A 15,170-nucleotide genomic window follows, 5' to 3' on the forward strand; every position below is an offset into this window, starting at 1 on the left:
TTATTGCATATCTTTAACTTCTCCCAACAACAACAAAAAAAACGTGCAGTAAGAGGAATATGCAACTAAGAAGCCACATCAGTGACATAAACTGCAAGTGTAACTCCACACTGCCACCTACTGGCAAAATGCAAGTGCAGGAATCAATTCCAGACTTAAGTACAGCCTCCCAGCTGGAGGATGTGACTTGCACAAGAGAGGAGGCTCCATGATAAAGTTACAAGCTCAGGGGGGAGTTTTCGCTTCACAGCTGCTTCGTGTTAGTCTGTCTGACACGGAGCAGATGTGCACTGGCTGGATTACGGTGCCCATCGTGGGCCTTCATGCCGGCCTACGGGTCAGCTTGACAGACTGGTGCACCGCGGCAACAATGGCGACCATCAACGTTGAGCAAGACGTTGGAAATGTGACATCTTCTAAACTGACGAGTCACACTTGAAACGCTCGCCGTTGATTTACACCGACCCATTTACCGATAGCCGCCGCCATAAAAAAAATGGAGCTTTCAGAACGGTCCAAGTTTCCACACATCTGCGCTGCATCATGGAAAAAAAAAAGCATGAGAGAAGGGAATAGCCATTAAACATGCTGATTTATAGTGTATTTCTTCCAACGGTTTGTTTGCCAGCAACCATACGAGCATCCAAGAGGGGGGGTGGCACTCAATGATGTGAACACCAACTAGGAGACCCTGCAAAGTGGCCCTCTTTCTCCATCTTACAATCCACATCTGACAACTTACAGGAAAACATAAAACTAATTCTTTTGGGGGGTAGGGGTGGGGGGGGCGTGGGGGATTGTAACAGTGTGTGCAGTTTACATGCGCTGGCATTGCTCATCTACAACTATTTTACTAATCAAGTAATCCTTTGGAGATTTTGTTTAACTTTACATTGTCTAAATGCTTTGATTTCAACCCCTCCACAGTAATTATTAATTGATATCTGTCGTCCTTCGTGTAAGCAGACTGATTAATTTTGTTCTATTTAATACAAATAAGGCATTTGCAAATGTCGATTGGATTCGATAGGGGCAGGCAGCATTGAATAAAAAAAACCTTGTTTTAATGTTTTTAATTAGAATTTCATGGATTTACAAAAATAAGCAAAAACTCCAATGCAATTCAACGTGTATAAATGATTTGTGGATTTTTGCCAGGCGCCGTCCAGCCCAGTCCAGATCCTTTGCCAATAGTGGGCTTCCACTGTATAGTTTTACGTAAAATTGAACGCTGACAGATCACACCTGGTTCTCCAAGTACCACTTCACAACCTCCCCCCACCCCATTCCCCTCCCTCCACTTCGTCCTCCTCCTCTTCTTCTTCTTTCCCTTCTGAACACAGCTTATCTGGCTGCTTGGGTGGAAAAAACGGTCTTCGCACTTTTCCATTCTCTTGCTCACTTGTTGAGAGAGTGAAAGAGAGAGCGAGAGAGAGAAAAGAGGAGGAGGAGGAGGAAGGTGTGGTTTTGGGCGACTGCTGCAGTGGAAAGATCTTGCCCATCCAAAAAGATTCCTCTGCTATGCAACTGTTGGGAGTCGGTGCAGCCTGAATGTGTCTCCAAACTGCAATTTATCCATCTTTTATCTCCAGAGTTGAATGCAAAAGTCAGAAAAACAAATGCAACTTCAGCAAGTGTGATTTTTGGACAATACCCAAATTAAACTCAACTTGATTTATTGCATTAAAAATCTGAATTTGGATGACATAAATTGGATTTTTATTGTTTAATTTGAATCATTGCATTGTAAAATTGAATCTGAATTTGAATATATTAGTTTTGTATTTCAATAAACCGAATTTAAAATGAAGAAATGTATTGCGTTTTCTCCGAAACTGTATTTGATCCTCTCAGAAAACGAGAAAAATGTTTTCACGTTCAGCTCAGTTAGGTTCTCCTCAATCCAAATTCAGTTCACTTGACAGGCAGAATTTTAAAACTGATAAAACATCTCAACTTTTCTATTTCAATTTCTAATGTGAGACAGTTTAATCATCCCAAAATAGAATATTTAAAAACAATTTAAGTTAGAAAAAAAAGGCCATCTGTATTCCGACTTTTCCTCCAGATTGTAGAATACATTTAATCAGAATGTTAGATTTTCTGAATTATTTTATAAATGTTTATTGTCTACATGATCTGCTCTGTATTTAATTATTATAAAAATCTAACAACGTAATACATTTTTTCCTTTTTTGGGGGGAAGAAATAAAAAAAAACAAAGAATGCAGAACAAACATAGTCTAAATTGTATTTTCAATTAACTTCTTTGTGTTCAAAGCAGTCAATTTGCAGAACGCCAAAGGCACACAGCGGTGCAGTTCCATTCGAAAGTTTAGAAACATCGACTGAGGCAGCAGCATTTCCACTTGTGCAACAAACCAGAGCAGCATGTGTCCACCTTTTGCTTTGCATTTAGCCCAACTTTGATGTGCAGCTCACCTTTCGGCCCCCCTTAAGTATAGCCTGGGGAGCCAAACTGACAGCGCGCTAAATAAATTGACAAGCCTGTGATTACCGCATGTATGAGACACATGCATGTTATGACTGGAACTGTGGTCAAAAATCAACGTGCGGCAAAAAGTCGTTGAAAAGGCTTACCCTGAGCGGATGCGGCGGCCACTCCACACTCGACTTGCTTCTTAAGTTGAAGAAAAAAAAAATAATCGTATCAGTTGGAAATGACAGCAAGCAGACTTGTGGTCATTATCCTCTTGATAAGGTCCGAAAGGGGGGGGAAGGAGTTCAGGACAGGCAAGCAGTCACCCTCCCGGTCTCGACCCAGAGGAACTGTGGCGCCGAGTTCAAGACTGGGATGGGACAAATTTCCAAACTCTTGGAATTCTGCCGCCTCACTCTATTCCTCCCTCCCACTTCTCTCTGAAGGCAGAAGAGGAAGAGGGGGGAGTCAGGAGATGGAGTGGGGACTAAATGAAAAGCAGACACATACTGCTGCCCTGTTTGGTCTGGATCTGAAGGCACTGAGATGATGTCACAAATTAGTTTCTACCTCGCTTGTCATCTCCACCGTCTCGGAGAGCGACTTTCCGCACAAAAAGCTTCGTTTGTTAGCATTTTTCTTTGATCGCTCTGTCTCGGACGCACCTTTCAGCTTTTTGTATCCCAATGACCTTTTTTTTTTTTATGCCAAATAAACTCAAATTTCTTCCCAAATTTAATATTCCCCAAAAAATTTTAGGGTACAGGAATACTGTGTGCGAGTAAAGCATGTTTTCTAAATTTCATGCGCGTGCTTTCCTGTGATGGACTGGCGACCAGTCGAGCATATACCTCGTCTCGGATAGGATAGGTTACAGTTACACATGACAACGAATCGGACAAGCAATAGCGGATCTGGATGTATGAAAGGCCGTGATAGAGCTGAATCTAAATATTTATTTGAAAAAAAAACAAATCTGTGTTGCAGGATATGCGATTAACCGGGTGCTTATTTGGCCTGTTTTACTGCTGCTTCTCTTTCAGCCACCCCCACCCTCCTCCAACTTGGGGGAAGGCGAGAGTGTCTGTGGGCAGTGCACTGGTACCAGTAGCCAACTTTTGGTTTTTGCAATCACATTTTAGAGCCAAATAAAGGCAGAAGTCTCGGGGTAAGGTTTAGGCTCAGGGTCAGGGTTAGAGTTTTTAAGAGGGTGAAGAGTTTGGCTCAAAGCGAATTAGCTAGCAAGGCGCAACGTGAGAGTCAAGGTTTGAGCAGCCGGTTTGGAGTTTTGAAAATATAAGTTTGACGGTTAGTGGTTAGCTTGGTTAGGTAACGTATCTGACCTGGCCTGTCGTAGATGGTTGTTAGGGAAACTTCTTGTTTGTGTTTTACATTGATACGACTTCTTGCCAACGTGCCTCCCCACATGTGGCGCTCCACGTGGTTCTTCTGGAGGAAGAAAGTCATCAGCTTGCTGTGCTTCATTTCATGTAATGGACTTTCATGCTGCTTAAGCTAACATTGTTTAGCGTCACTCGATGTGGTGAATGTTGCCCACTTGGCTTCCAATGCAGTCGGTACATCCCGGAATGGGGATCCCTCCATATGTGATCCTAATTAGTTTGAACTGAAATAGCTAGAATTTCTGTTTCTTGTGTAGATTTGTGCCGTTTTAAACACTCACACATTAAGACAGAAACATGGCATCCCCCCCAAAAATTTCACAGTCAGGAATGTACATCACAGGACATTGTACATAATTACGCTGCGGTGTGAATGACATTCTTTGGCTACAATGGGAAAAAAAATAGGTTAGGTGCAGAAAAAGCATCTTTTTTTTTTTTTTTTTCAAAATGGCTTTATAATGACAGCTTACAGTGCACGACAGGGGGCCTGCTTCAGTTTACTGTGCATATTGCACAAATGCCTCCACGCCGAATTAACATGAACGGTAAACGTAGTGTAACCTTTTATGAGGTGCTAATTATTAAATACATACTTAAACGCTGCTGTGTTGGCCCCCGAGTGACTCTATTCCGACTGCAGGCACGCTGACAGTCAACAGCAGCAATGTGGAGAATTTTGTTGTTACATGTTTCTTTAAGGAGGAAAAAAAGGGAGAAAATCAAGTTTATTTTTCTTGGCTGGATTAACACCACTGTGTGTGTGTGTGTGTGTGTGTGTTGGTCATTAAGTACATCCACTAGAAGTGTTCATTGCACAGTGGCCTAGTCGAGGGCACTCGATGCATTTATAAATTAATGCTTTTCAGGGGTGGACGTGTCAATCATAACACGGCAAGGTTGAATTTTTTTTTTTTGGGGGGGGGGAATTCCAAGGCCCGTAGTTTTACGAATTCCTACCAGGAAATTCGTCCAAGTAAGCCCAATTGGAAGCAGGCAAACTTGACAGATGGGTGACGCTGAATTACACAGATTGTTTTGCTTATACCATCGCACGTGGGAGGACAATGGTGGCAAAATCTGAGCCTTAGGAATATTCTTCAATGGCCACTCACCTGAATTCAACCCAATCGAGAATGCTTTCCCCAAACATTTTAAGGTATGCGCCCCCTTCAACATCCACATTGAGAATAAATGAAGTCAATTGAAAGGCCGGATGTTTAACAGTGAAAAATAATGAAGAATTACCACAAGCAAGAGTTTTGATGGGCAGTTGATTTGAGTTGTCATTTTGGGTACTGTGGTTTCTATCCATGCATCCATTTTCTGTAGCACTTCAGGTGATTTAGTGTCTATCCTGGCTGACTTTGGGCAAGAGGCGGGGTTACCCTGGACTCACAGGACGCTCAATGACGAACAACCATCCATACTCACACTCAGAACCTACCATGAATGTTTTTGGAACGTGGGAGAAAACCGGAGTACCCTGCGAAAACCCACGCAGGCAAAGGGAGAACATGCACCTCGGAAGACCGGAGCCGGAATTGAACCCTGCCATTCTGCACTATGAGGCAGACGTGCTCACCCGTCGTCCACTGTGCCACCCACATAAAGAACAATCATTCATATTCCATTGACACAGATGATTTTTTTTTAAGTGGTTTTTGGGAGTGTGTAAGAAAACATCTCCATGAGACTTTAAGCATCCCTGCAAGAGAGCCTGCAGCTTTCCAGTAACCAAAGACAAAATTGAGGAGATCAGGACCCACTAACTGCGGTGAAGACCTGGCAAAGCATCGCAAATCGAATTCGGTCATATCCACAGCCCTCATACTTAGTTTGCTACTTTGTCCGCTTTCCGTTGAGCCCCCAAAAATGGAGGCACTGCAAGAAATGCCATCTCAAATATTTCTGTTACGATTGCACAGCTCGGTGTGAAGAATATGAAAGATTCCCAAAGCTCAACAGCAGTACGTTGCTAAAACAGACGTTCTCCGGAGAGGTCAGTGTGTTGTGATACCAAGCCAACACATCTGCACATCTGTTCGCTCCCCTCTGTCGGCAGGCAGCGATCGGCGAAGGTAAACCCTCGCATCCTCAGCGGCTCTACAGTTACACACAGTTCTTTATTCATCAAGTGAACACAGCTTAAAAAAAAGGGAAAAAAAGAAAGAAGTCTCAAAATGTCCCATATGGAAGTACTTATAACACTGGCCCGTGTGTGTCCGTGTTCTGTTCACTGAAAACCATTACTCATGCGAACGTTTGCAGCAAAGCAACGCTCTGTTGTGGCGGCGGCTGCTAAGCAACCGCCGCTGGATGATCCACTAAGTTATGTTCGGAGAGAATCTGATAAGCAGCAAGATCCTACAAAAATTCCCCAGATATCACAAAAGTCATCTAATAGGCGAATGGAAATTGGCTTTATTTTAGAATTAACCCTGAGCTTATCTTGACGCTAAACTTGATCCCTTCTCTTCTGTAAGCATTATTATTAAAAAAAAACAGTTGACAAGAAATGACCTGAAAGGTACTTGGATATCGTATCAGAAAGCAAGGAAAGGTCACAAGGACCTAAACCAGGAATTGAACATTAAGTTCGCAGTTTTTGTTTGAAGCCGCGGAGTAACGCTGTTTGATGATCGATCTGAGGATTCTCCAAATAAAATTTAAAAAATTGCACACAGGACGACTGGTTAGCATGTTCGCCGCACAGTTCGGAGGTGCAGGATTCAATTCCGGCTCCAGCGTTCCTGTGTGGAGTTTGCATGTTCTCCCCGTGCCTGCGTGGGTTTTCTCCGGGTACTCCCGTTTCCTCCCACATTTTAAAAACATGTATGGCAGGATGATTAGACACTCTAAATTGCCCCGAGGTGTGAGTGTGAATGATTCTTTGTCTTTGCGTGCCTTTCGATTGGCTGGCAACCAGTTCAGGGTGTCCCCCGCCTACTGCCAGAGACAGCACTCCGGTGACCCCTCTGAGAAGCGGCGGTTCAAAAAATGGATGGATGGATTTAAAAATCCAGTCACCGTGACGAGCTTTTGTCAGACTCAGCACTCCCAGTGCATTTATCCTGTTGAACATGTACTTATTTTAGGGGTCCCCCTCAAAAAAGTCAGTCACTAGCATCCTCTGGAAAGTTTGAAAAAAGGAGACACCAGTTGACACAAAATTTGGGGGACGGTACCCCCAAAAAAGTCTTCGGGAGATTGGTGTTGTGAGCTTCTAGGTGGCTCAGTGTCGACAGCTGTGAAGAGACTCTTTGATGGACACTATGGTTTGGCTGGATAACAAAGCCGTACTTGTTGTTAATCCCCTCTGACTTATCGTTCCCTCGGTTCAAAAATAAAAAATGAGACAAACGGCCATTTTCCTCAGTGTTCTGGGAGGGGTTCTCCCGCACTGTATATGTGGAAATTCTGAAGAGCATAGCCACATTAGTCATTAACTTGCAGTATACTTGGCGTTTCTACTCATACCAAAATGACATGATCACTTAACTGTCCTTGCTTCATGAAGACATTTGATACAAAGTCACCCGAGGAGAACATGTACTGGCGTGCACGTTGGGGACGAAATCCTTCTTACAAGTCTCACTGCAAAAAGAAACACTGAGTCACGCTGTATGTGCGGTAATATCGACTAAACTAATAATCATCATTTTCGGAGCTTCAGGATGAGAGCTTAGCTGAAGTGACTTCACCATCATTCCTAACTAAATGTGTGCAGCGACCAGTCCAGGGTGTACACCGCCTTGCAATCAGCTCGAATAGGCTTCACTTCTTCACCTTATGCACAATCTTCAGCCGGCTGAACATTGGCCCTCATATGATGACATCAGTAGTCAAATTCACCCCTTAAAAGACTCCGATTGAGCTGGTTATCGAAACGTGGGCCATCACGGCTGGATGATGCCTCTGATGAAGAGAAGTGCTTTTGAAAACGAATGAATAAAAGATTAAAAACGTATTTGCAAACACTGTTATGATTTATTTGACAGTTGTATAAATACACTAAATTAAAACACTGAATGTTTTTTTTCCAATGCTGAGAAACATTGTTGGCAAATGTTTCATTCTTAATATTCTCTTCTTTTCCATTTTGTTAAAGCTGAAAGTTGATGCATGCTGAATGTATTCTAATCACATAAATATGGGTATTTATAAATAGTTCTAAAGGTTTTGGCAAATTTGGCAAAACGGCCATGTAAAAGTAAACTAAATTCATTTAAAATATCATCAGCGGGTTGCATCTGTGAAAATTCTTTGGTCCAATCATGCTTCAAAATTTGTCCTTAAGCTCCTTGTTAGAGACCAGCAAGTCGTGCAAAAAGAACTGAAACTCTGAACAGTTGGAGATGCGCATTCAGAAGTCTCTCTCAACTTTCCACCGACTTCGCTTCCACACAGCATCCATTCACGCCTCTGTCGCACGTCACACAAAGCACTTGAAGTCCTGGTTAACCAAGACTCCTCCCTCGAGGCGTCCGCCCTGGCCAAACTGAGTAATCAGGGGAGAGACCAGCCATGGTGAGAGAGGTGACTGAAATAACCTAACGGTCACTCTTAAACGATCCTGCACGATGATGAAAGTCCCAGCAGATTCAGCACCAAACACCAGAGGATAGAAAAAAATATCTGGACTGATGGAATCTTAAACGAAAACCAGCGAAGATTCTCATTCATCCAGATGATTTTATTTTCATGGCACTACTGTAAATCGATTGGTTAGCGCGGCCGCCTTACAGTTCAGAAGAGGCAGGGTTTGATTCTGGCTTCGGCCTTCCTGTGTGGAGTTTGCATGTTCTCTCCCTGTGCCTGTGTGGCTTTTTTCCGGTTATTCCTGTTTCTTCCCACTTGCCCCCAAAAAAACATGCATTGGACGCTCTATGTTGTCGCTAGGTGTGAGTGTGAGCGCGAGTACAGATGGGTCGGTGGCCAGCGTTTCTGCACGTTGGGGGACCGGAACCCCAGTTTAGTAAACACTGCCTTACTGATTAAGGCCACCTGGGAAAATGGTTTCAGTTTTACACAAAAAGAAAAACATTGACTCATTTCCGCATGGACTCTGGACTCTTTCAGGCCCATCTCGTGTTGGTAGGCCAACAAACGCAAACAACAATCTCCGATGCGTCGTATTAATTCTGACAAATTTCATTTCATCCTGCTCTGTTTTATTTGGCTCGGCAATACAGCTGCTGCAGAATCTCTCATCAATTCTCCGCTGGTTTTCTCGCAGATGTTCCAGTCTGGTATGTGCACATGTTGTGTATTAGACACTTGACTCATTATATTCAAATATTTTAGTGTCAAGTTTTACACCAGGCTGTATGTATCTACACGCTATGGAAATGTGGAACGCATTAACACTTGGTCCTTACATCAAAATAAATCTTACATCTCAGTCTGTTCATATCCTGAAAGCTGTGAAATTGTTAGCTGTTGGTGGCTAATACGGAAATCTGACTTCCTGTTGTGCAACGGTTGAGTCGAAGCAAGACGTTTCACCTTTTATCCCAGAAAGGCTTCTAAACTTGTAAAATTGGAGGTGTTTATGCCTCTGTTGGGTGTGTCCCCTCAACGTGGTCATTACCCAGCAGAGGCATAAACCACACCTAAACATTTCAAACTCAAGAAACATTGTGGATTAAATATGGAACGTCTTCAACAAACAAGAAAGTCAACCTTGGCGGATGACCATGACCTGGATGTCCGAGGTCCATGGACATACAAGAATGCCTGCTTCCCAGTGGAGATTAATTAGCTTGGGGTCTTTACCGGTCCGTTTACGTTCCCCTATGGTCACGAGCTGTGGGCCGGGACCACAAGAACAAGATCTCGGATACAAGCGGCCGAAATGAGTTTCCTCCGCAGGGTGTCCGGGCTCTCCCTTAGAGATAAGGTGAGAAGCTCGGCCATCTGGGAGGGACTCAGAGTCGACGCTGAGAGGAGCCAGATGAGGTGGCTCGGCATTCTTCTCTGGATGCCTCCTGGACGCCTCCCTGGTGAGGTGTTCCGGGCATGTCCCACCGGCAGGAGGCCCCCGAAGACGACCCAAGACACGCAGGAGAGACTTTGTCTCCCGGCTGGCCTGGAACGCCTGGGGTTGAAAGATGTGGCTGGGGAGGGAGGTGTGGGGGCTTCCCTGCTGCTGCCTCTGCGACCTGACCCCCGGATAAGCGGCAGAAAATGGAATGATGGATGATTTGTTTTAATATTTTTTATTTTCAAATATTATCTTGTTTTGTCGCTGAAAAACAAATGAATAATTGTGATTTAATTTCTGACTAAAATAATCATGACTAATAATAAATCAAAAGTTGTGTAAACAAATGTCGAGAGTGTTTGTTTCTATTTAGACGCCACGTTTGCATGGTTCCCTCCATGAAGAACAGTAATTGCTCCGTGCCAGGTCCAAAAGGAAGGCCCCAAACGATGGCAAATGATTTATCCAGTCCCGTTTCCTCCAGCGGGATGAACATCTGCTTCCACAATCTTGTTGTGCTCTTCACATGTTGTATCTGCTCACGTCTCCACTGACATCCTCCGCAAGACTTTCGCCATCCAAATCTTTCATCTGCAACTAAATAACTTTGTTTGTCATGTTTTCTTGTTATTCAACGAAACAATTGGGAGCACATTTTGGAAAAACACGACAACCGCATACTTCAACTACAAGCCGCAGTGTTCAGCTTTTTTATGCAATTATTTAGATATCCTTTTTATGATTATGTATCGCCGTCTTTGTCCACCTAAACATATTTCGATGCCCATGATGGATTGATGAACAAAGTGTACTCTATATTATTATTATTTTTATAATGAATGGGCAGGCGGTTCATAAAATGGATGGCTGGATGGAAAAAAACGGTTGAAGACTCCAAGGAATCTTAACATGGAAATGTGTTGCACATATGCGAGCGCAGCTGCATACCATCTTTCGAGATCGCATGTCCTTTGATTTGCTTCCTCTCACATGATCTACGCTTGTGGACCGCCTCAGATTTTTCGGACATTTCGCTTTTCGACTGCCTTGGTGTATTTGTGCATGCACTGCTCAAAAATCTTTTCATGTGCCGAGCCACAAACTCCCATCGCATTGCCATTATCATCATTTCATTCTCAAGAGTTCCTGATTCCAGCACATCAACGTGCAACAACGTTGAGTTTCGTGTTTTGTGGCCAGTCATAAAGCTTTACAGTGTCAACATTTTTTCGTGGTTGACCATCCTCCGGTTCATTTTGTGTATATGTTGTTCACATTTGGTAACAATTGGCATTTTTTCAAAGGGGGCACTGAAAATAGCTAAATGTTATCCTTAAATGTCTGTTTGAACACAAAATGGCTGCCGCTCGAAAAAGGCGTCTTGAGACTTTGCTAAGTGAAACCGGCTTTGAGAGCTGAACTTTAGTTTAGTTTCTGAGCAGATGACTCCCGTTCGTGGAGGATGATGAACAGATGGGCGTCACCATTCGGATGTTTCGTCGCCAAACAGAATTTGTGTGTTTCGGGTCTTTGTCCGGTGAGAGGAGCCATCAGACTTGCAGCTTTTTGACATTAATCAGCACGTTTCGCTTGAGAGTGCCTCGAGAGTCTTTGGACTTTGTTGTACCCTGACCACATTTAAGACCCGTCCAAAACACATTTTCCAAGAGGCTTTGTGTGTTAAAAGCTCTTCAAAAAAACGAGATGAAAACTGAAATAATAGTTGACAGTCATTCTTTCTTTTCGTTTAAAGTGGCATCGTAACAAGTGAACTTTTTTCCAATGATTCACTTAAGAGTGGACTGAAAAAGAACTGTGTGTCTCCACAGTCACGTTTTGGGAGAAAACGCTCTCTCTTACATGGGCCGTTTTGTGATGCACACATATTTCCACAGCCAATTTGGGGTTTGGAAACACATTCTGGAATATTCCTCTCCCATTTTTTTCCCCCGGCCTGTTATACCTCGAACTCAGTCTCTTTCCCACAATGCCCATTTCATCACTGTTGGAGGTAACTGACAAGCAACATTTTTGCAAGCGCATATATGCCGCTCAGAATATAAATCTTAAATGGCCCAGCTCCACAAAACTTTGTCAGTAGCATCCAGGCCGGCATGACATTTAGTGGACGTGATGCGGGAAATAGTCTTGGGTTGTTCAGAAAGAACGAATCTTTTCGATGAACGTGAGTGAACATCTCAAACATGTCATTTCCCGTTCAAAAACTAGATCTTGATTTTTGTGTTCATTTTCACGTCGTTTTCATGATGTGAAATGATTGATGCGCTGTCTGATGATAGCAATCTGCCACTGAAGCAAATTAGCCATCTCAGCCGCTTCGTGCCACTTTGACAGCTTTGCTGTCATTGCGAGCATGTCCACTCCGGGGTCCTGTTTGCACGTCCGAGCTTCGACTCCAGCTCCCACACAGAAAGTCGACTCTGCAAAAGAGTAAGTGCCGTTGGCTCCGGCTCGCTCCTCTGGTGGATCACGTCAAATTCTGCCAAGCAGCCTCCCACCCTTAAGCTCCCCCGACGCAACCATCCAAGCGAACAATGCCTGCTATTGAACGCTTTCTGTGTGTGTTTAATTGACAGCTGGAGTCGATTAATGTTCGGGCCAACGGGCACGACAAGTACACGTCGCAAACATAGTGAGTATGCTAATGAACGGAGGCGTCCTCTTCCTTCTTCCTCCTTCCAGGAGACTTTGCTGTCCTTAAAAGGCCCCCCTCCAGCTTTACAGATGTGACTCACTGCACGCTCGCTCGTCTTTTCCACCACCCTGGTTTACCTTGACTTGTTAGAATTTCCATGGAATGACTTTGGCTTTCTCAGCATCTGGAATTCATTTGGGCTCATCGGGTTTACAGTTGCATCCTTTCAGTTCTTCTGAATATGTAACGCATATTTCTTTTTTTTGCATTAATTAGGACATAAAGGTTGACATGAAAACGTATATCAATCCACGTGTTGAAACTTGCAAACAGATGTTCACATTAATTTCATAAGAAGTTTTTAAATCGTTGCTGAGGCATGACGACCACTTTAACACGGAATATGTATATATATATATATAAAACTCACCTAGTGTGTTTCTAAGTTTTCATTGCGCACCAATCCAAATCCATTTCCTGCGCCGCCAGTTTTTTTTCGCTTTACCTTCTCCTCAACCCCGCCCGCCCAAACCCATCCAAAAAAGTCACAATTTCATCTATTCCCCAATTAAATTGAAATCTTTGACTGTATCGACACATTTTTGTTGACTTTGTTGCCAGCATTTTAGTCCGATTTTACTGAAGTGCCATGACAAGGATTCTATTTATCTAGCAATTACTAAAATACCACTTCAGGAAATTGCTCACAATCTGATGTTGATAAACAAGTTTCTAATGGTTACAATTTGGCCGTAGAGCTCCAATAATTTCTACGGGGAAAATGGCTTGGAAATTCCGTAGCAGGATCTTGTGAACGAGTGTCTGAGACATCCCAGCGCATAGTTTGGCATCTCCTACTGATTGACAAAGCGCATATGGCAAAGCGGACTGTGTGAAAGCATCAAGTGCACTGTCCTTCTGTTTCATAACAACAGATGTGCTCGCTGTTACTTCCAATACAATTAGTCCTCATCTCATCGTTCGTGCTCAATCCAGTAAAACAACAAAAAACATTTTGATATGATATGCAAATTTTGAGGTTCGGACCTTTTCACTAAAAATAATCCCGAGCAACCGGGCACCTTCGAATTTGAATGGGACATCCCAAACCTCAACAAAGGAGGTCTTCAAAAATATTTACGACTAATAATAATGTGATTTATTCGCAATATACAAGAAGTTGTTGAATTTTCGTTGAGGTGTCTGAAAACTGAAATTACTCCCTTTGCAACTATTTTGTGGGCTTTGGATGCTTTTGGTCTTCAATGTTCTGCACAATACACGATCTTCCGCCCAAACGTAGATGACTTTCTATTCTGTGTGTGTGTGTGTCAAAGGTGAAAGGCTTTCTGAGCAACCTTTACACAAGCACATATTTTACAGGGTGTGGAGGGAATGATGTGAATGAAAAATTTGAATCTGCCGGTGGCCAAGCAAGACAGAAAATTGAGTTATATGTGGTTGCTTTCTAAACTTAGCTCATGACATATTAACGAAGGTTAGTGTAAAAAACAAAAACTCCCTGTTATTTATTACATTTTGCAATTTTGTATCATAGTCATGAAAAAACATTCGATGGTTTTACAAACCTCAAAATCAGCTGGTGTGTGTGTTGGCCGTATTACAAATTGTCCGCGTGTGCGCGTGTGTGTGTGTGAGTGAGTGTGTGAGCCTGCATGTAGCAAACAACTTAAGAGCTCGCATAGTTTTCATGCTGTTTGACAGTCTCATCCATTACTGTTTTCCACTGGGGATTGTTGCCTTCAAACAGCCACAGCTTCCAAACCTGCAGCGCAAAAGTGCTACTGTCCGCTACTTAAGTTAGAAATTTTGTTCTGGGTGGCCCTTCAACACCCCAAAATTGAGAACATTTATTCGTTTTAATATGAAAAGCTCAAAGTAATTCATCGCTAGTGGTTGACGATAGCTGTAAAAATGATCTCACTTGCCCGAAATTGCTACTTCAATCCAAAATGGCCGACTTCCTGTTCTTGAGACTTTTTTGCAAGGCCTGTCATGATAGATATGTCCACCAAATTGGTGTCGGGGGCTAATCTTTTCCAAAAATGATCAATTTTACATAAACCTCGATTTTAAAATTGCGCCCCCGAAGGAGCATGGAATTTGGTAGGCATGACAATCGGGATTAGATGCACCAAAAAGTGTCAAATGGCCATGCCCAAAAAGATACAGGATGTTTGCCAATTCGTTTGAAAGCCAACATTTTAGGTTCATCTACAAGGCTCACACCTTTATTTTAAAAAAATTCTGGTATTAATAAACCTTTTGTTCTCTCTCTCTCGCAATTTTTTTGGGTGAATCAGGCGTGGGCAAACTACGCCCCGGTAGCCACATGCGGCCCGTTAAACGTTTTAATCCCGCCCGCTAAATTTGAAAAAAAATTAAATGAAAAAACCTTGTTAATGTTTTATTTTCTAAATACTGTGGTTTTCAAAGATGTGTATTTTGTTGTAATGTTTCTGTTCACACTCGTTTATTTTATTATTTTTTTCTCCGATGAGGTGAGGTTACCAAAACACTCCATCCATCTACTTCTGGTCCGACCCCTCTGTCAAATTTCAGAACCCATTGTGGCCCGCCCATCAAAAAGTTTGCCCACCCCCCCTCTAGATAGAGCTCATAGACTTCCATTTGAGAACCACCGAACAAGACACCAAAAAGAGA

General features: G+C 43.0%; 2 protein-coding genes across 8 annotated transcripts in view; one reads left to right on the forward strand and one right to left on the reverse strand.

Moving 5' to 3' along the window:
* The window catches only part of col6a3 (collagen, type VI, alpha 3), a 50,071-nt gene extending 47,291 nt beyond the window's left edge, over window positions 1-2,780 (reverse strand). Inside the window, exon 1 of the mRNA XM_088314533.1 lies at window positions 2,602-2,780. The gene's annotated coding sequence lies outside the window, so the exon portion shown is untranslated. The remainder of the gene's footprint in view (window positions 1-2,601) is intronic.
* Window positions 1-15,170, forward strand: part of mlphb (melanophilin b) — a 77,186-nt gene that overhangs the window by 40,528 nt on the left and 21,488 nt on the right. The gene's annotated exons all lie outside the window — the stretch shown is intronic.

Source organism: Idiotropiscis lumnitzeri, chromosome 14, assembly GCF_059441095.1.
Source record: "Idiotropiscis lumnitzeri isolate Australia: NSW breed Sydney's pygmy pipehorse chromosome 14, RoL_Ilum_1.0, whole genome shotgun sequence".
NCBI lineage: Eukaryota > Metazoa > Chordata > Actinopteri > Syngnathiformes > Syngnathidae > Idiotropiscis > Idiotropiscis lumnitzeri.